Source organism: Sarcophilus harrisii, chromosome 2 (genome assembly GCF_902635505.1).
Source record: "Sarcophilus harrisii chromosome 2, mSarHar1.11, whole genome shotgun sequence".
NCBI classification, from domain to species: Eukaryota; Metazoa; Chordata; class Mammalia; order Dasyuromorphia; family Dasyuridae; genus Sarcophilus; species Sarcophilus harrisii.
The window spans coordinates 390,997,374-391,013,173 of NC_045427.1; the positions used below are offsets into that span (position 1 = coordinate 390,997,374).

General features: G+C 36.7%; 1 pseudogene; it reads right to left on the reverse strand.

Moving 5' to 3' along the window:
• Positions 1-6,298: 6,298 nt before the first annotated feature.
• LOC100929021 lies at positions 6,299-7,309 on the reverse strand (annotated as a pseudogene).
• Positions 7,310-15,800: the final 8,491 nt, after the last annotated feature.

The following is a 15,800-nucleotide window of genomic DNA, read 5'->3' on the forward strand; positions in this document are numbered from 1 at the left end:
GGGGATCCGGCTTCCCGATGTGTGTGTGGGGGAGGTGATTTGCCTTAGAAAAGCCCTGGAAAATATTCCTTCTTCTAGATGCTATGGAGCCTGGGAGACCCCAATCTCTCTTCTTTTGCAGATCAAAGGGGACACAGTTTCAGTGATTGTTTTACAGATTAAAGGGGACACAATTTTTACAGAGTTCAACTGCATTATTTCCTAATCCCTCTTGATTCCAGTGGATTTTTTTTCTTTTAATTATTTTCTACTTATCTTTGTATATATTTGTTTGCTTATTGCCCTTTGAGGGCAGGGACTTGTCTTTTGCCTCTTTTTGTACCCCCAGTTTAGCACATTGTCTGGCACATAGTAGGAACTTAATTAAATTTTTATCAATTGATATTATATTCCCCCCACCTCTCATCCCAGGACAAATCTGAGGGGGTCCTGGGATGTCTCTCCCTAATGCTCATGAGTTCCTATTTGTACATTTTCACTATGATTATCAACTGATACCAGTTAACTGGCCAGATCTAATTAACTTTGAGAAATGGGTTTTTTACAATATTATAGCTGTCAAAACATTTCCCCCTTTTCTCCAAAGTCTATGGCACATTCTTACGAATGTTTGTGGCAGCCCTTTTTGTAGTGGCTAGAAACTGGAAACTGAATGGATGTCCATCAGTTGGAGAATGGCTGAATAAATTGTGGTATATGAAAATTATGGAATATTACTGTTCTGTAAGAAATGACCAACAGGATGATTTCAGAAAGGCCTGGAGAGACTTACACGAACTGATGCTGAGTGAAATGAGCAGGACCAGGAGATCATTATATACTTCAACAACAATACTAGATGATGACCAGTTCTGATGGACCAGGCCATCCTCAGCAACGAGATCAACCAAATCATTTCTAATGGAGCAGTAATGAACTGAGCTAGCTATGCCCAGAAAAATAACTCTGGGAGATGATTAAAAACCATTACATTAAATTCCCAATCCCTATATTTATGCACACATGCATTTTTGATTTCCTTCACAAGCTAATTGTACAATAATTCAGAGTCTGATTCTTTTTGTACAGCAAAATAATGTTTTGGTCATGTATACTTATTGTGTATCTAAGTTATATTTTAATATATTTAACATCTACTGGTCATCCTGCCATCTAGGGAGGGGTGGGGTAAGAGGTGAAAAATTGGAACAAGAGGTTTGGCAATTGTTAATGCTGTAAAGTTACCCATGTATAAATCCTGTAAATAAAAGGCTATTAAATAAAAAAAAAAAAAAAAAAAGTCTATGGCACATTCTCCATCTATATTTATACAGTTCAGTGAAAAGTGAGATCAGGCTTAGAGGACAAGTGGCAAAAAAGGATAACTCAGATACTAGAAATCCATTTATTAATTTCAAAATATTCTACTTAGGTATAGTGCAGTTTTTCTTCTTGGATCCTTAAATCTGTTTTTCCTCATCTCCTCTCACCTGTCCTTGGCTTCCAATGAAGAATATAGTTCAGTTGTTCTTTGGATGCTTTGTTAGAAAAGTCTGGCAAAGAAATTATTTTACATATATTTCATAGGCTGAATTGATAACTATCTTTTCCCTCACATTACAGGAAGATAAGCATACCAAAATCCTTTAGATTTTTCAAAACTTATATGGTAGTACGCTAATGGACTGAGGAACCAGGACAAAGCCTGGGACTGAGGCTACTACCAAAGATATGGATGTAGTTATTTTCTTCCCCATCAATCAATTCCTTCTCAAGGATTTTCTCTATGCTTGCATATTCTGATCCTTGATTCCACACTAACATTCTAAGTTTATAGAAGCCCCAGAGAGTATGAAACCTGTCAAGCAACCTGAAAAGACTTCTTTTGTATTATCTAATGATTTTCAACGATTTCTAAATTGATCAACAACTTTTTATACTTAATCTGAAGCCTATTATTGATTTGATAGATATTTGAGGCTATTTGGCTCCTTGGTTTCTAATAGGAACTAGTAGCTGATTTCTACCTCAATTTGCTTTATCAGATATATGTTCTCACTTGACAAAAGTATCAAGGATAAGTGGTGATGGGATTCAATCAATTCCTACCCTTATAGAAAGAATTGGTAAAAATTTTCTAAATAAATTAGGGAATTTCTGCCTTAGAACTTATTTTACAGCTGACTGGCTGAGTTCCTCACCTAGCTTTGCATCCTTAGGATTATGCCCAGGAGTCCCACTGCCACAGATGCCAAATGGATTTGGCAGAATTAATGATTAGCTGTAGAGACCTGTCGGGTCTGCCTATCCATTCCCATCCAGCAGGTCTAGAGGCAAACTGGGCCTCTGTTCCCTCTGTAATTCTGCCAACATTCCAGCCACTGGTATACTTTAGATAGTCTCATTGGACACAGCATGAAAGTCAACTCCCTACTGGCTCACTTAGAATGCTAATAGAATGTTTTTAAAGAATGCAAACAGCCAGAATAGTGTCCCCAGATACTTTTCTGAGCACTGTTCTTTTCCAGGTTAGCTCTCTAATGATGGGCTGATGTGTGCTGAATTAAGAAATACAAATAAAGCAAGGCCAAATTAATATAGCACATTTAAAAGGCAGGACATCATTATTAATGACAATAGTAATAGTGGGAATTATTATTGTACTTGTTAGCTTGCGTCAGGCATTTTTCCTCCTTCCTGTTCAGCCCTAGACATTTTGGTTCCAATCATTGCCCCAGAATCACTGACTCCAGAAATTTTCTTGTCAGCCATAGTAACAAACCTGGCAAGGTGCTAAGGTGGTAACAATAATAACAGCTTACTTTTCTATAATGCTTTACAATTGACAATAATAGTAGGATGGTAAGGACAGAAAAAAAAAAAAAATTGGCTGCCTTGTTCCAAAATACTTCCCCAGGTCAATTCAATCAGCTTGGTTCAATTCAATTCAACAAACATTCATTAAGCACTAATAGGCTAGGCACTGTGCATACAAAACCATTTCTAGCAGTACAAATTGCAATAGTAAAAAAAAAAAATACTGGAAATAAACCAGGTGTCCAGTGATTAGTGAATAACTGAATATATTATAAGTTCGATATATGAATGTAATGGAAGTCTACCAAAACAGTACCAGAAGACTACCAAAGCACACCAAAACAATAATGAATATTTTTTTAAAAACCCAGAAATACAGAAAGATGTATATGAAATGATGCAGAACAGCAAAAATGGAAGCTAAAGAACAAAGAATGTCCTAATTACAACTATATGATTAAAGACAATAACGGCAACAAATTCATGTTTTTCTTCTAAAAGGTCTAAAACAAGAATTTTTTTTTTAATTAAATCTTTTTATTTTTCAAAACATATGCATGGATAATTCTTCGACATTAAACCTTGCAAAACCTTGTGTTCTAATTTTTCCTCCCCTAGATGGCATGTAGTCCAAGTAAACTTGGTAGAAATATATGTTAAATCCAATATATGCATACATATTTATACAATTATCTTGCTGCGCAAGAAAAATCAAATCAAACCAGAAAAAAAATAAGAAAGAAAATAAAATGCAAGTAAACCACAACAAAGAGTGAAAATGCTATATTGTGATCCACCCTCATTTCCACAGTCCTCTCTCTGGGTGTAGATGGCTCTCTTAATCACAGGATCATTGGAATGGGTTTGAATCATCTCATTGCTGAAGAGAGCCGCGTCCATCAGAACTGATCATTGTATAGTCTTGTTATTGCCCATGTACACTGATCTCCTGGTTCGGCTCATTTCACTTAGCATCAGTTCATTTAAGTCTGTCCAGGCCTTTCTAAAATTATCCCGTTGGTCATTTCTTACAGAACAATAATATTCCATAACATTCACATACCATAACTTATTCAGCCATTCTCCAACCGATGGGCATCCATTCAATTTCCAGTTTCTTGCCACTATAATGATTTAGACCACCTTTTCACATGACTAGAAATGGTTTCAATTTCTTCATCTGAAAATTGTCTGCTCATATCCTTTGACCATTTATCAAATGGAGAATGGCTTGAATTCTTACAAATTTGAGTCAATTCTCTATATAGTTTAGAAATGAGGCCTTTATCAGAACCCTTCAATGTAAAAATATTTTCCCAGTTTATTGCTTCCCTTCTAATCTTGTTTGCATTGATTTTGTTTGTACAAAATCTTTTTAACTTAATATAATCAAAATTATCTGTGATCAATAATGATCTCCAGTTCTTCTTTCATCACAAATTCCTTCTTCCTCCACAGATTAGAGAGGTAAACTATCCAATGTTCTTCTAATTTGCTTATGGTATCACTCTTTTATGTCTAGATCATGAACTCATTTCAACCTTATCTTGGTATATGCCATACTAGTTTTCAATTTTTCCAGCAGTTTTTGTCAAATAGTGAGTTCTTACTGGTTCCATGAACTTTTTTTTTTTTTTTTTTACTCTTTTGAAGCAAATAGAGTTCAATGACTTGTCCAGGGTCATACTGCTAGGAAGTATTAAGTTTCTGAGGCTGGATTTCAAGTCAGGTCCTTCTTGACTTTAGGGTTGGTGCTCTATCCATTGCTCTATCCATTGTACTATTTACCTACTCCAGTCTATGAACTTAAAAAAAAAATTTTTTTTGATAACTGTTTTTCGAAATGTTTCCTTTGTAATAATGATACAAGCAATATTTTAACATCAGAAAGATGTAATGGATAATGGTTGTGGTGGCTGGCTGAAGAGTCAGAAAGTTCTAGATTCAAGATGAACTTCTTATATATACTGGCTTTGAGATCCTAGGTGGGTCACTTTCCTTCTTGGATCCTTAGGCTAAAGTTTTTAAAGTCTTGAAACTGAATATAGGAGTCTCAGCATTATAATTTATTGTCAATAAATGTTTGATTTGTATACTTATATATTTGGGGTCATTAAAAAACTTTCCATGTGAAAGGTCTTGAGTGGGGAATGTTTAAGGAGCCCTGCCTTAGGAAACTCTCAAAGTATAAGTTGTAGAATATTCAATGATTTGCAACTGGAAGTTCCTTGCACCAGCCTTCTCCAAAGGAGGGCATACATAGCCCAAGAAGGGTACATTTCTTTGGAATGTGGGAAAAAAATATTAGAACATTTATTTATATTTATTTTTAAATTAAAAAATAAGAAATGAATTAAACTTCATTAATGTTTAATATATTTTTGGTACCTATAGCTGGTTCAAATATCCAATGGTTATATTATATGGTATGGAAGGTAACATAAAGGAAGACTAACATGCAGGTGTTTGTGGTATTTTAAGAGAGTTGTGATATATATTTTTCTAATCAAATGGTTTTATGCATTGCATGATCAAGTTTTAACTTGACTAATCCTTACAAAACAGAGATATGGCATTAGGATTCTTGCAAAGAAACTATAATTGGGTATAATGTTAATAATATGAGTGAATTAAATGTTGATGCTTCCATTCAACTCTTCATAAAACACATTAGAAAATAAAAACAAAGATCTAATTGGATTTGAAAGTTGACCTCCTAAAACTGAAATAAACAAGATTGTTTGAAACACAGATTTATATTCATTATTATTATCTTTATCCTAAATGTATATTGTATCTTAAGATATTAACTAATGATACTATGAAACTACCATGATTAGTAAGACATTTAAAACTAAGATTTGGTTATTAAATACTATGTAAGAGTGTCATCTATGGAAAATATCTGGATACCTAAATAATTTAGAAGTAAAATTTTCTAATCTCTTTAAAATTCTTTCAAATGAAAGTGTTCCAGTGGGTTTTGAACCCATTTGTTAAAAGCATAAAGATGCAACATCTTCTGATTAGTTTTAAAAAATTGACATCCAAGATGGAAATTTACTAGGAAAATTTTGCCAGAAAACCTTTATTTTATAAGAAAATGGATTTGACAAATGAAAATCATGAATTAGTTAAGTATAGCCAATGTTGAACTTTTTTAGTATCTATGTATCTAAGTAAAGTGTGTTTTTCAGCTCTGATAAGACATTAAAATCAAATATCAAATAAATCAAAATCAGAAACAGTCGAATCACTGGATCATAAAAGCGTTAAACTAAAATGCATTTTAAAAAATGAAGCATATTCAATGACACTGCTTCCTAAAATTTTCGATAACACTTTTTATTGAGAGCAAAAAAAGCTTTTATATTGTTAATGAATGACATATTTATTTCATTTTTAGATTTTTTTTTTTTAGTTTCTATTTTTTGTATATATTATCATAGTAGGAAATGGATGTACATTGCAGACTATTGACTCATTTTTCCAATCTTATCTCTTTCCAGTAAATGGGGCCTGGCAGACGGCTCCAGGTACAGTGCTGTTGAGTCACCAACTTCCACTGGACCACCGCACCATTGGTTATGGAGGCAATTGGGAGGAGTGGGGTGGTTCACCACTGATCTTGCAGCACACTCTGTGGCTGCTGGGGCGAGTGGAGGTGGAGGCTGGTGGGCAGAAGGGGAGCGAGGGGCTACTTTGTAGAGAAAATGAGGGCCACAATCAGGCCGTAGAGGCCGAGGACCTCGGCAAAGATCAGGATGAGGATCATGCCCACGAAAAGTCGCGGCTGTTGCGCAGTCCCCCAGACACCGGAATCTCCGACGATGGCGATGGCAAAGCCCGCTGCCAGCCCGCTCGGGCCCACGCTTAGGCCCGGCTCCCAGGTGAAGGAAGCTCTTGAAGAGGCTGATCCCCGGGGTCACTGCGTTGGCGATGAGGACGGCCACCACCAGGCCGTAGATTGCGATGATACCAGCCATGATGACCGGAATGATTGACTTCATGATCACGTCGGGTCGCATGACTGCCATGGCGGCAATCCCGGTGCCGCTTTTGGCTGTGCCATAAGCTGCACCCAGGGCACTGAAGATCATGGCGGCCGAGGCGCCCAGGACACCGAAGAAGGTCGAGTACTCTGGGACCTCAGACATGGCTGCGTAGCCTGGGAGGCTGGAAGATGGATGGGGCTGGGAAGGAGGCTGAGCACGGGACCCGGCAGCGCGGCTAAAGGGCTGGAAGTCGGAGTGAAGTCGGGAGACCTTTGGGAGATATTTATGTATTAAGAAGATATAGCAGGGACTCAAATACAAAAAAATCTACCCTAATATTGTGATGCACTCTCTCATCTGTACTTTCACTTGGTCATTAAGGAAAGTATTTAATAAATACATTTAATTTATAAAATTCCCTCTCCCCAGCCCAAACATATGGTATTTTCTGGCCCTCGAGGACCTTTTTTCCCTCCCTCCCCCTTTATGGAGTTCCCACTACAATCACTTCCAAGTAACAGAAAGATGAGTAACTTTCTTGCCCAGTTAATGAGCTACTCCTTGCTGGGCGAGGCCAAGCACATTACTCTGCCGGGTTTCTTTGGGGTGTTCTCACAGGGTTGGGGTGGGGGTGGGGTTCAGTGGATAGAAAACCAGGCCTGGAGTCAGGAAGATGTGAATAAAAATTCTCCCAGATACTTACCAGCTGTGTGAACGTGGACAAATTACTTAATCCTGTTTGCCTCAAGTTTTTTCACTAGTCAAATGAGCTGGAGGAGATGGCAAACCATTCCAGTATCTTTGACAAGAAAACCTTGAGGGGGGTCACAAAGAACTGAAAAACAGCTGAACAGCATTTGAAGATTATAGTAAATACCAATATTGCTTAGGATACTGAGTGTTTCAAACAAATTTAGAAAATAGAAATAGGCAGATCTTAGCTGGAGAAAGAAATGGTCTGAGACCATTGGGGTCTCAGACTCTCCTCTAGGAGGGGCACACCCTTTTTGTCCATAAGGGAAACTCCCAAGATAAGTAATCTCATTCAATTTTTAATTGAATTGAATTCAATTGAATTGAAAATCAGTCTCCCAGATTCATCTGGTGATAGGCCCCAGGTTCCCAGCCAAAGATCAAAGCTTATGCCCAGACATCTTTGCAGAAGTCCTAACAGAATTTTGCCTGCAAAGAAAGCTGTCTTTCTTAGTGTACTGTTTTCTTAACCCACCTTTGCCAATTCCTACTGAGGAGCCATTTGCCTTTCTGGACTTGGCCCACTGATGAAGATATTTTCTTCTCGGTGTAAATCCACCTTCAAAAAACTAAACTGCCAGGATTCTTGGCCCACAAAGAAAGCTGTCTTCAGTGTAAATAAATCCTCTTTTGCCACACAAACTTCAAGTTTGCGAATTCTTTCACAAGGGATCTGCAGTATCAACCAGAGGGGATCTCTTACCTTTAATTCTTGCACCTCATCAATATGACTGAGACAGAAAAAATAAAGATGCTTTATAGTCATGATCACATTGTAATTGAATTAGTTCATATGAGCTTTTAATTTTCTTGCTGCTGGGGAAGAAGATGAGAGGTTGTTCCAATCTTTTCTATATCCAGTCAATTCTGGCTTAACAGCCAGTTAAAAGATGTTTCTGTCAACATGCAATATGCAGACAGAAAAATGTCAGAAAATGCTTGCTCCTGTTGTGAAGTGGAAGGAAGAGTCCCTCCATTACTCATATATGGAAGCAGGTTCACTAAAATTTTATATATTAAATGTATTCTGTATAATCAACTAGGAAAGGCAAACTCCTGCATGCTAGTCCTCCATTATACATGTGATTTATAAATAAATATGCCTCTACTAGGAATGTATACTCAGTTTTTTTTAAACTTATAATGGTGATAGTTCAAAAAAAGTTTAGAGACTACTGTCCTACACCAATGAAAATCACAGATCTAGATACATATTTATATATACATTTATACATATATATTTATAGACACATGCATTTGTATCTCTATATATTCATGCATGTGTATGTATTTGTATTTATATAATACCTATACAACTGGAAAAAAGATGCATGCAATCTGCCAAAGTTAGAGCTTTCAGCCTAATTTGTCATGGGTAAGGAAAGCTTGTTTGGTGTAATTCTAGAGACTGGGTAGTTCCCATTGCCGCAAAAAAAAAATCATTGAACATATTTACTGATTCTTGAAATTTCCTCTTTAGAGCTTTAAAGTTTTTAATATGCTTCATTTTCCTCTCTCTTCTGTGAAAGCTCCTTTGAAATATTGATACTTTTAAGGCCTCTTATAGGAATTGGGTATTTGGGGATTTTAATGGATTTCTGATTTTCTTGGCTTGATTACTCTTGCTAATGTAATCTTGGAACTTAACATTCTTTCTCTGTGATTCTCATCCATATCTTTTCCTTAAATATTTCCATTAAACCTCCAGAGAGGCATTTGCCTCTCTGAAGGTCTATATTTTGTTTCCTTCTCTTTTTAAATATCTTAGGGATATCAATGTAGCACTTAGTCTATCCATATGTTATTTCTCATTCTCCTTAAGTGACTAGTTATTACTACTCAATTCAAAATGAGGATTTAAGAGCAGATTTCGATTTTGTGGATAAGAGGGGAGAGCCTCAGATTATAAACTGAGGGAGGGGGAAGGTTTATCTAGTCTACATTCATTCCTGGGCTTGGCCCTGCTTTATTGGTTAGGCCTTAGAGTTCCCTGGAATCCTTTGTTAAAATAAAAATACTAAGGCTGGAAGGGCTAGGGAATTAAACCTTTCCTAAAGATTAGTTAATCAGCATTTTTTCTTGCTGAGAGGTTTTCTGGACAGATAACCCTGAAGGAGGAGACTGAGCTAGTAAGGAAAATGGGGACACCAAAACTGGACTTTGTAACTTACATAAGATTGTACTGGGTAGACTTGAGTCACAGAATCTATTTGGAATCAGAGGATTTAGGATTAAATCTTGTTTGTCACTGTGTAGGTATTTGAATGATACTGAAACCTGGCTCTCACCTGATGACACAGCCTTCTTACCACACTTTCCAGTACTAGTTGCACCTCTATTCATTCTCCGGTGCTCACTGGTGGAGGAGGAATAGTTGGGAATTCTCCTTGCTCTCCCTCACCACTTCCAATTCTCTATCTCCATTGTTCAGTAATCTCTTTTTCTTTGAGGTTTATGCTATTCATATTTACTACCCAGTTAAAATCTCAGTAGCATATATAGGGCCATCATGTAGAAGTAAGTTTGAGAATGATATAATTTATTGGCTTGTTGGAGAGGTTGATAATTTATTTGTCAAAGATTTTCAAGATGAGTCAGTCATTACTCAAATACTCAAATAGTTCTGATTGAATTGATTTGCAAGTTATCTCCAGTAATGCAGATCCGAATCCTATCTATATTTATCTATTCTTGTGACCCATATCCATGTCCTCCCATAAATTCACCAAAGGGGATTTGCCCTCCATTCTGAAAGGAAAAGCCACATAAAGATTACAAAATTACTGAATAATTTATGTATGTTTTTATATGAATCAATTAAAATTTGATAACTTTGTTATATACATACTTCAAGAAAGGCAAGTGCTAGGGATAATTTGATATCTTTGATTTCATTAATGTAGGTATTCCTGCATAAAAGTCAGGCCTTCCTCAATACACCCTATGTGAAAACCACCTCATTAGTGAGAGATAGTCCTTGTATAACTCCTCTACCTGCAGACCAAGTTATCAAAATAGGATTTGAGTTAAAAGGGAAACTGAGGACTTCTCAGAATAATAACCTTGAGTAATTCAAGACTCAACACCAAGGTTCTGTTTAATTATTAGGCTCTGGGAGAAGAGCAAAGACTTGTTCTTCCAGCAGAAAACACTTAAGAGATAACCTCCTTACTCAACAGTTTAGAGAAAAACCTGACTAATTGTTTTATGTCCTAGAGATATCTAGCCACCCCTATCTGATTGATTGAGAAAAGCCTGAAACAGACCAAATTCTCTTAGTTACTAGCTCAGTTATTTAGAAACTTTTAACCCCTCTTGCTTAATTGATCATTTATCTTTGAGGCAAAACAGACCCCTTTTTCTTAATAACATTTTGAAATACTTATTGCTTAACCAAGACCCTGGTACCTCAAAAAACCCACCTGTATTCTAAAGACAAATAAGGAATAAAGATTGAGTTGGCCAATGATTTTAAAAGGATTAATAGGAGGTGGTTGGGTGGAATAGAGTTTCTGTAAACCTCTACTTTATAACTGTGCTCCTTACTTTTATAAAATTGGCTTTTCCTGCTCCAGACTTTCTGGTGAAGGGACTGCCACGCTTCTCGTGAGAATCAAAATAAAGAAACTTTCTATTTGTATCATGCTTTTGAGCAGTCAATTTGAGTTAGGATCTTGCATCCCACACAGACTGGAAACTTGTGATGCTACTTTTTAAAGTTTTTCTCCCTTCCTCCTTCTGTCCTTCCCTAGAATATGGCATTTGTGTCCTTCATTGCTCTTCAAACCCTTTACAAGTCAGACGGCTTGGCTAGCTCACAATCTTTTCTTATGGATGGCTACAGCTCACTGCAACACTGCTGTTGCTCCATTCATACTTGATGAAAGGTCATTGGCCCATAATTTTAAGCTTTAAAGAGTTTTCATTGAGTGAAAGAAGGGAATAAGCTGTGGCCTGCCCTAAGTATCTTTCACTGGCTAGACAGGTTTTTCCTGGTGGAGCAGCCTAGCTAGCCACTCTTCTTCAGAGGCCTTAGTGGAGACCAAACTGGCTCATATCCTTACTGTTGTTAAAACAGGGTTAGGGCTACACTAGCAAACTGGTTTTTCCAAGAGAGATCAGTAACTTGAGCAGTGACTTTGCCTGTAAAATCTTCTCTAATTCTCCTTGCTGTTTCCTAGTGAGTTCTACTTTTAGATTCCACTTCATATTCAAACCCAGTCACATATCTGCTCGAATTCTTTACAAAAGGGAATATATCATCTAAGAGTCAATCCAAAAACATTTTAAAGATGTTCTTTAGTTCATAATGTTATCCCTAACTGGTTACTATCTTATTAGATATTAGATATCAAGATAGGGAAGAAAAAAGATGCTGAGAGAAAGTGCCTTTTTTTTTTTTAAAGAGAAAAATCATTTTAGATATTAGTGTTTGTTTTGATTGGAAATAAATTCTTTTTTATTGAAGTTTTTAATTTTCAAAACATATACAAGGATAATTTTTTAACATTGACCCTTAAAAAACATTGTGTTCCAATTTTCCCTCTTCTCTTCCCCCCACCCCCTCTCTTAGATGGTGGAAAGAAATTCTTACAAGCAATACAATCCACACACACACACACACAAAAAAGTCATTTAACGAAGTGCTCTTGGATGGAACAGTTCCTAACTTTGTGCTGGGCATATGTACTTCTGTATTTTTGTAACAGTGATTACTCTGGATCCTATTACTTGAGGACCTGGTATTATACATTTCTATCCATCTCTCAGGGTCCTTCAGTACCCTTAAGGAGATTAGAAGATGTTTGGCTTCTGTCATTGGCTCAAGTCCTCAATATTATGTTTTGTCACTTTAGCTTAGTTTTCACAAAGGAACATTTATTTTAAAGATATAGTAACAAACAGACCAATATCTTTGCCTGTTTACCTTGGTGATATAATCCCCCTTGGGTGTTCTCAGTTCCTGAGCCAATGAAGATTATGATTCACAATTTAACTTGTTCCTATATAGTATGATCCCATCAGATTCCAAATCCAAAGCTCTCTGGGTTTGTGTCCTCTCTGGCTTCCCTGGAGTGAAAGCATTATCTGGAAGCTGGCAGGAAATCCTGCTTCTAAGGTCATTGTGATTTAAATTTCCAAAACCAGGAACTCTTACCTCTTTTGTCAGGAGATTAAAAAGATAAGCGTACCTGATCAAAATCCCAACTTTGTATTTTGGGTCCTAAGGAGAGGAGGGATGAGGACCTTTATCTCCTCTTCAGCATAGTGAATGGTTCCCATGTTATGGGTAAAGAAGATCTCACCTCTAAACCAGAAAGAAGCATACTGAGACTCTTTATGTGGTGGTTTTACAGATACAGCCCATTCTGATTACGGGAAGAAGCTACTTCTACTTGTGGTAGGGGAATGCAGAATGATTTCTTCCAGAAGCGGGTATCTGTCTTCTCCAGCATAGGTACCCCTATAGTTGATCTGGGTATGTACCAAAGCCTGATTATACTTGGATGGATCAGTGACTTCAGTGTGGGTGCTTGCTTTTGTAGTACAAACTAAAACTTATCTACTTCATCTGTATGGCTCTTTTCCATATCTCCTCTTAATATGTGGGAGCCTTTCCTTTGGATCACTTGGCAATGTAAGGATACACAAGTGCTACGCATGTTATTTCCTGCCCACTCATAATCAAACAGATCTGTGCTTTCCTCAATCTGGGCATGCCATACAACAGCAACATATGATTTTTGTCCATGTTTCATAGGGAATTCATTCATTATAGGAAATTCACCCAGTGTTCTGGGGGCTTTCATTGATTTTTTTTTTTTTTCTGCAAGAATACCTGTAGAGTACATGGGTCCATTGGTTATCCCTTGCTCTCTGTACATGACCAGCCTATTTTCTTTTTGATTGAAACATTTCTTTGATGACACCATTCTTTTCCTTTTCCTTTATAATTCCTTGTTTGTATTGTGTTACATTATATTCACATCATGCACTTCTTCATTGAATTCTGAATGATATTCATGCTCATTTTTTCAGAGTGTAGTATTCTATTATTTGTAGCCATTCAAGATGAAATATGTAGAGATGAATAAAATACCTGTTTATTGTGCTGATTTCTATTTTTGTCTACAAAAAACTTGATTTATTCTAACTATACCCTCTCTCTTTCTTACATAATAAATCTTAAAAAAAAAAAACCAAAAAATTCACAAAACAAAAACTTACCACAAAAGATACTTCTCTTCCTTCACTTTTTTTTTTTTTAATTTCACAGTATTTAAGAATTAATTAATGAATCCATTTATTAAATACTTTGTGTTTTGCCACACACTATGCTAAGCACTGGGTTGGACAAAAATAGAAAAAGTGAGACAATCTCTGCTCTCAAGGAGTTCACGCTAACTGGGAAAACAACACACACAAGAAAATAAATAAGAAATAATTAAGAGAGGGAAAGCCACTGAAAGGAATTAGTTGCAGAGTAGATGAAAAGGCCCAGGAATCCTAAGGTTGAGCAACACAGCAGGTGATAAAGCCTAAGGGTTCTTATGATTTCAGTATATCAGCATACTGAATGAACAGTACTGGAGGAAGAGATACTTGAAGGTAATAGAGGAAGGGCAAAAGGTAAGAAGACATGGGGACTTTAGGAAATGACAATAGAGGTAGATGCTAAGGCCTGATTGTCTTCCATCTCCATGTAGGGAATATAGATGGATGACTCCCATCTCTTATAAGTAGTGTGAACAGTAATGCAGCACAGATAGTTCCTGAACACCTGAGACTAATAAAGTTTGTGAGAAGAGAAGGGTGTTGTCTGTGGTGATAGGTCTTCTTGCCTCCTAACTGTCCTAGATGGATTCATGTTCATGTCATTTTATAAAAAAAATAGATTATATATTCAGGATCCTGATTTAGATCTTGTTTGTAATAAAACAGGATAATAATACTTTTATTTTCTACTTCACAAGATTGTTGTGAGAAAAATGTTTTTGTGAAGTAGAAAATGCAAGTATTATTGTCCTGTTTTGCAAATAAGGAAACATTCAGAATTAGAATTTTGTATTAAAACCTCTTTATACTTTTGGGAGGAAGGTCAGGGATTTATCTGTCATGATTTGGTATTTTCTAGATTCCTCCTGACAGCTGACAGTTTGTGCTGGGTATTGTGCTGTACTCTTCTGTGTTTTTGGATCAGAGACCTGCAAACTTTCACTGCACCCTAAGTAGTTTAGTCTAAGGTTGAAGTTTGCTAGCAACCAGGCAGTATCCATCCTAGACTGAGTTTTTTTTCCCCCGAGGCATTTGGGGTTAAGTGACTTGCCCAGGGTCACACACTAGACTGAGCTTTAAAAGATCCTGACCCTGATTTGGGTCTGGGGAAAATAACTCAGCTTGTCCTTGTTTGAAGCCCCAATAAATTGCTGCTGGTCTTAGCACTTATCAAGTACCTGGAAGGCTCTCTAGTTTCAGAGTGATGGAACTAAAGCCCCTCTTTTAGCCTGAGTCCCTAGCCTAGTCACTCAAGTACCAAATTCCGATTAGGCTAGGAAATAAATCTGTAACTTCACTTTGTGGTTAGTGCTGTCCCTGCTTCTTTCCCAGAAAATAGCCATAATCCACGTCTGAAATGGGTCCACCTAGTATTGTTCTTTGCATTGGTACTTGACCACAAATCAACCTTGTGCTTTCTGGTTTTCCTCTTCCAAATTCAACTTGAGTTAGCAATCCTGGTGCAGGATCAAAATGACACAGCTGCAGGCAGGAACTCTTACAACAAACTACACAATAAGGAACTGTCCCAAATACAACTGCTTCAAGGACACAGCTATAGGTCAATCCTACTCCTAGTTGAAGATTCCTTCCCAAGTATATGTTCTGTTCCTACTCCTGGGCTGGGAAAATAACTCACTGTATTTAATTTTCGGATTTCCCAGTCTTCTTATTTAAGCAATATCTTATTAATCAATCTTATCAAACAATCAATTAGTAAAGACTTTCAAAGTGCTTACTATGTGCCAGGCAATGAACTAAGGGTTGGAGATATAAAAAATGCAAAAACATTTCCTCCTCTTAAGGAATTTATAAATTAATGGGGAAGACAACATGCAAACAAATATATGGAAAGCAAGCTACAGACAGAATAAATAGGAAATAATTAAGAGAAGGAAAGCCACTGGAAGGAATTAAGAAGACTCAGGGAAAGCTTCTTATAAAAAGTGAGATTTTATTTGAGATTTAAATGAAACCAGG